Source organism: Hippichthys cyanospilos, chromosome 2 (assembly GCF_059441005.1).
Source record: "Hippichthys cyanospilos isolate Australia breed blue-spotted pipefish chromosome 2, RoL_Hcya_1.0, whole genome shotgun sequence".
NCBI classification, from domain to species: Eukaryota; Metazoa; Chordata; class Actinopteri; order Syngnathiformes; family Syngnathidae; genus Hippichthys; species Hippichthys cyanospilos.
In genome coordinates, this window is record NC_142370.1 from 29664873 (window position 1) to 29670618 (window position 5746).

Genomic DNA, 5746 nt, shown 5'->3' on the forward strand with positions numbered 1-5746 from the left:
TCAACTAAGCAAGAAGGCAAGAGTGGTATGCTGTTTTTTTGTTTTTTTTAACAGTGTTTGTTCTACAGGAGGTGGAAGTCATTAAAGCTGCCTGTCAGCCACTGAGAGGGGGAACTTGCGCAAAATCATATCAAGCATTTCAAATACAATGTGTGTGCTCTGGAGCGTAAACATTCATGAAAAATAGTCTGTTTCTCAGAAGTGTTTACTCGTGATTTAATTGGCAGTAAATAAATGGGACGATCCCACTCATGTACCGGTGAATCGTTCAACTATTTTTTTAATGCAAATATCTTCACTTAGAGGAAGGAAAGAAATCAAATAAAATCAATTTAACTTCCGCGTTTCAAACGTTCCTTTATTTACAGTAGCTAAACGATAACGTATGGAAAAAAAATGTCACCTCCAGACCGAAACTTTGGCAGAATTATTGCTCTTAAACGTATACTTTTTTTTCCCTTTAAACCGTGTGAATTGATTTTATCTTTAGAAGAGCGGGGAAAAAAATCACGGAAAAAAAGTTGCAATAAAGCGTCTCAACTTGTGTGAAGAAAGTGTCTCAAGTCCTCCGGCGCCGTTACAGCTTTGAAAGTTCTTATTTTGGAATGAAAGTTAAACTTGGGAGAGTGTTAAAAAAAAAGAGCGCGAGGAGGAGGGAGAGAGCGAGGGAGAAAATGTACTACAGCAGTGTCCACACTCGGTTCGGGTCGCCTCCGTCGCGTGTGGCCGAGCCAAGCCGAACCGCTGGAACTGGAAGTCCGCTAAGAGCTCGCGGCTCCCCTCGGTCAAACATCCGCATGTGCTTGTTCGCAAAGCCCCCTCCCTCATTTGCGACTTATGCCCACTCCCTTGTCGCCATCGACGCGGACTTCTACTCTGGAGGGCGAAGCATGCGAGAGGAGTTAGCGGAAATAGGCAAACTCTTACCTGTGTGGACTTGGTCGTCCTGCCGTCACTTGAAACAACACGCGACCCTTTGTGCCTTAACGGTGAGAGGCGCCTTCACTCAACGTGCCATCTCATTATTATAATGAGCATCATCTCTGCTACTTTTAATAAAAGCAAGGTTGTTGTTTTTGCTTTTTATGTGTTTATTTTCCGATTTCTTTTAAACCAAGTCGCTCGGAAGATGCGCCCTGGAGACCGACTCAAAGTGGGAAGAGGAGTCCTTAATTGAATTTGTCGCTTCGCAGGTGTGGCTTGGAAAAAGCGGTCTGGACTTTTCCTGAATTTGACGTTTGCGACTCTTGGCAACCTGGAACTGGCGTTTTCCATTGACGCTGAGTGGCGACTCACGTTTGCCCTTGGAGAAGAACAATGGGGAAAATGTTTAAAAAAATGCGTATTTACGTCATGTTTTCAAGCACAACATATGCTCAAATGTTCAAAGTGGCTTTCAGGGTGCCTTAAAATGAAATGTAAGATCATGTTAAAATATTTCTTGATAATATGTTTATATTTGCCCCTCACTTATGATAACATGTCAGTCTGATTATTTTGCATTTGTGGACCATAAATTAGGCAGCAAAGTCTCACCTGTTTTATCCATTTCAGGGGCAATGAAAATGACACATTGTATGCCTTCAACGCAAACAGAAACCATTGGGATTATCACAAAGAAAAAAAGCTAGCAATTTGTCTCCAAATAGGAGCTACTGTATATGCAGCAGTTGACTGGTGAGTCACTTGCTTTGTAACAAGTCATTAAGTGTGGCGGCTGCGAAACTAACCACAAATTTGTTAGTGTTTGGCCTTAATGATTAGGTAGGTTTATGGAGCACATGGTTAGATTTGGCAACACTTTGGTGTCTTCTTCTGCAATACATGCTTTGTGTTTGTTTACTGGCAGCGACGCACAAATAGCTCCAAGTAGCACGTGTTATTTTTGGCAACAGTACTTGGCTAACTTTAGTCAACACGCATTTGGTTTTGGCAACGCTGCTCAGATAGGCGAACAATGCAATACAACACAAACATGTCTGTATTTAATATCTGACCATGTAACTACATGATTAAACCATTCATGAATTGCAATCTTTTCACAACAGTAAACAGATGTATTACATTACATTTTTTTGGCTACAATTAAAGATAAATATATATATATATATATATATATATATATATATATATATATATATATATATATATATATATATATATATATAATTGACAAATCATTGTCAATGAAACTATTTTCAATCAAAAGTTGTTTAGAATTGAAAATGTATTCTGAATTGAATCATAGGCCCAAAGATTTCAGTCAAAGATTTCTACTCCTAGTGGACTTTCACTTTCAGCATTCACCTTTGCGTTTTAGGTCCCAGGCCTGTGTGGAAGACATGAGAAATGATCAAATTACTCGCAGGTAGAATAATAAAATAAATACATCAGGATGATGCCAAATTACACTATGACTTCAAACAAGATCAGTACCTTGGTTTTTCAACTTTAAAATTAAACAAATGATGACTCATTGAATTTTTCAATAAACTTGGCAGATATCCAATGAATGTTTCGACTTCAAAGTTTTGGGTGAAAACCAAAATATCTCCTCCTTTGTTATTTACAATGAGTGCGTTTCAAATGCTTTTTATTAAAATTTTCCCAACATCCTGTTTACTTTCACGACTGCAAAACAAAAAAAAAGCATCTCCTCTTTAGGTATTCCCTCACCTTTCTTCTAACCTGCCGTACGTCAATACTTTTCTGGAGATTATTCTGAGCATGAGCCTCCTTGAAGCAAGGCACACTGTCGTAGAGTGTATTTGAAACTTTCCTTATCTAAATTCTGAACTCTCGCCATCTATTGACACACAGATTATTGCCAATTAGCAGTTCTGTGACACATCCTGTTGTACATAAAGAATCAAAAGGATCAATTTCAAAGGTGTTACACAACAGGTGCTTGGGGCCGAAACAGGAAAAGGTATGATAAAAATCATGTATTTTCCCACTCAAAAAAAACCAAAAGAAAACAAGAAGTGTGTGTTTTTTTTCTTCACATGAACTGTTGTCAGTTGATAAGTTTCTTATCACTGGTCTAAATCAATTGTTCTCAAATGGTGGTGCGGCGAGGCATTGAGATTTTAATAAGGTTTCTGCAGGTAGCAGCGAGTTAGATTTAATATGTTCTATTGTTGTAGCAGGGGCAGTACTTTTTTTTCAAATTAAGAGCAAATTAATTACAATATGAAGCAACTTTTTGCTAAATTGTTATAGTGCCTCCTTTCTAAAATGTTGTATGGCTGATTTTTTTATTTTATTTTATTTTAAATGAATGTACAATGTCATTATTGATGCAAAATTGCCACAGATGAGCCACAACTAAAACAGACGACGTTACGTGATCTATCTTCTGAAGTTGCTTAATAAATTAACCACCACTACAAATGTCATTCCAAAGTTCATTAAATCAGAAACAGATGGGGCAGCGCATATTTTTTCTCTTTTTTTTTCTATTCAAAATTGCGTTGAACTGAATTGCTCAGAAAAAAAGGTATAGGATTGAACAATGGTTTGAGAACCACCGATTTAGATTACCACTCTTACTGTTGATTTCTTATGAATGCATTCCATACATCTCTTTTAGAAGGCATTCATTTAGGCCAGGCACAGGCAAACTACGGCCCAGGGGCCACGTGCGGCCCATTCATCTTTTTAATCGGGCCCGGCGAACTTGATGAAATTATCAGTCTGGAGGGGAATGACAACGTTAATATCATGAAAGATAGCGGAATTATCAGTGCTTTAAAATAATAACAACCAGCACTAATAAAAAGCTTGACTTTGTTCATTCGACTTTCACTTGTTGGAAGTCATTTCAATAAATGGTTCAATACATGAGACATGAAGAATAACTTGTATTGCTTTTCGATTGAAATATGGTCCAGTATTTGAACCGAAAAACCTTTGTCAAAGAGAAACATACAATAGACCGACCAAAATTTCAAAGGAAAAGAATTTGCATCCTCCCTGTGCTCGTGTCCGTATTGCTGCGAGCAAACTCAACATAATACTTCCGAATATCACTCATCGTTGTGAACAAAAGTGAACATTTGTGAATAATAGTTCATTTCAATTCGGGTACCCTTGAGCGTGTTGGCAAACAGCATCCCGCCAGCCCCCACGGTCCCAGCAGAGGCATCCCATCCATCAGTGGGTTCCTCATGATGTTGCAATACTGTGATACAGAATAATAAAGAAGTAGGAAAGACCAGAAAATCAATAGATTATTCTGCAGATCGCTTGATTCAGTAATGATCCGCTCCATTTATTGCCAGCCGCTGATTCATAAGTCCTACTCTCAAGGGCGTAGCCATCCCACCTCTGCCCTGCTGACGCCTTCACCAGCGGCGCTAATTGTAAAACAGTAAAAGCTAATCACAGGTCAGAACAAGGTTAGAAAAGACACATTGTTTGCTTTGTATCATCCCAACAAAAAACACACATCTTTTGATTGTTTTTAACATAAGGTAAAGCTATATTTCTGTCAGAATGACATAATGCCGATTATAACCCGCGTTGGTGTGATGACTTTGTGGTAACCTTTTTACGGCTTTGTAATATATTTTCTGCATGCGTTAAGACTAAAAAAGAAAAAAAAAAACAGCAGCGAGGGGGAGGGGTTTCCATTTTTCTAATAAAATATATTAGGAGATGGCAAATTAAAGTTGAAAAGCTTCTACTGCGGGAATTTTTCTTCAAGTGGTCTGAGACATCCACAAAATAAGATATTTTAAGGTCTTTGGTTGCAATTTGATTAAAAAAAAACAAGTTTAATATTAAATGAATCATAATTACATTCTTTTAAAGTTTGACTCACATAGTTGATTGTTGTGTGCGCAGCTCCATCTAGTGGATGCATAACACAACCCCAGCTACTACTGCAGCTTCTATTCTATGCGTCTTAAAATGCTGTGCGCCCTATATATGAAAATACTTTTAAAATAGGCCATTCATTGGTGGTGCGCTTTATAATCTGGTGCGCTTTATCGTGCGGAAAATGCTGTCATCTGTTATAGCGGACTGAGTTAAATGTATATACTAGACAAAACAAAGGGCTTAAAGACAAGTTGTGACATGCATTCTTAAAGGACATTCAGGCCTTTTGCGATGCAAATGATGACTTATTGAAAAAGCTCAATGACATGTTTTTTGTGATGCAAATGGTTACGGGTGTGCGTTTTGTGACAAAAAGACAAAAAATTGGCAGTTTAAACAACTAAAGTGCAACGTTGTGTCCAGCGGATGTATGACAACACATTGCGGTTTAGTTGTTCAAACACTGCTGGCAAAATGATAATAAAGACATTCTACATCAAATGCGGTTCTTAAAACCCCTGTGACTATGTTTTCCGCCTCCGTGTTTACATGTTTCAAGCAGCGGACAATACGAGGCAGGTGACTACTTCCTCAATCACCTCCAACAGGAAATTAAGGTTCTCCGAGTGGAGCGCAATATCGCCACCATCTTAACTTTTTCTCTCAAGAGAAACGGTATATTCCAAGCGAATGGGATTTTAATCCAAAACTAAATCTGCTTTTGGATATTCATAATGAGGCTTGATATATAAAACACAAGCGCGCTCCCCAAATGATAAACAAATCGGAGCTTCGGAACAGCGCCGCTGGCCATAAGCCGACGATACAATGCCCAGGTAATTTTAATACATTCCTAATCAGCTCGCGAGGCTTCTGAAATAACACAGTTAATGGGAATGTGAAGAGTCAGCAAGGTCTTTCA

At 38.3% G+C, this 5746-nt stretch overlaps 1 long non-coding RNA gene across 1 annotated transcript; it reads left to right on the forward strand.

The window, feature by feature from the left end:
* The first annotated feature begins 590 nt into the window (after positions 1 to 590).
* Positions 591 to 2034, forward strand: LOC148428188 (uncharacterized). The gene is made up of 2 exons (XR_015864905.1): positions 591 to 989; positions 1194 to 2034. It is a non-coding gene; the product is annotated as an uncharacterized LOC148428188 (long non-coding RNA).
* Positions 2035 to 5746: the final 3712 nt, after the last annotated feature.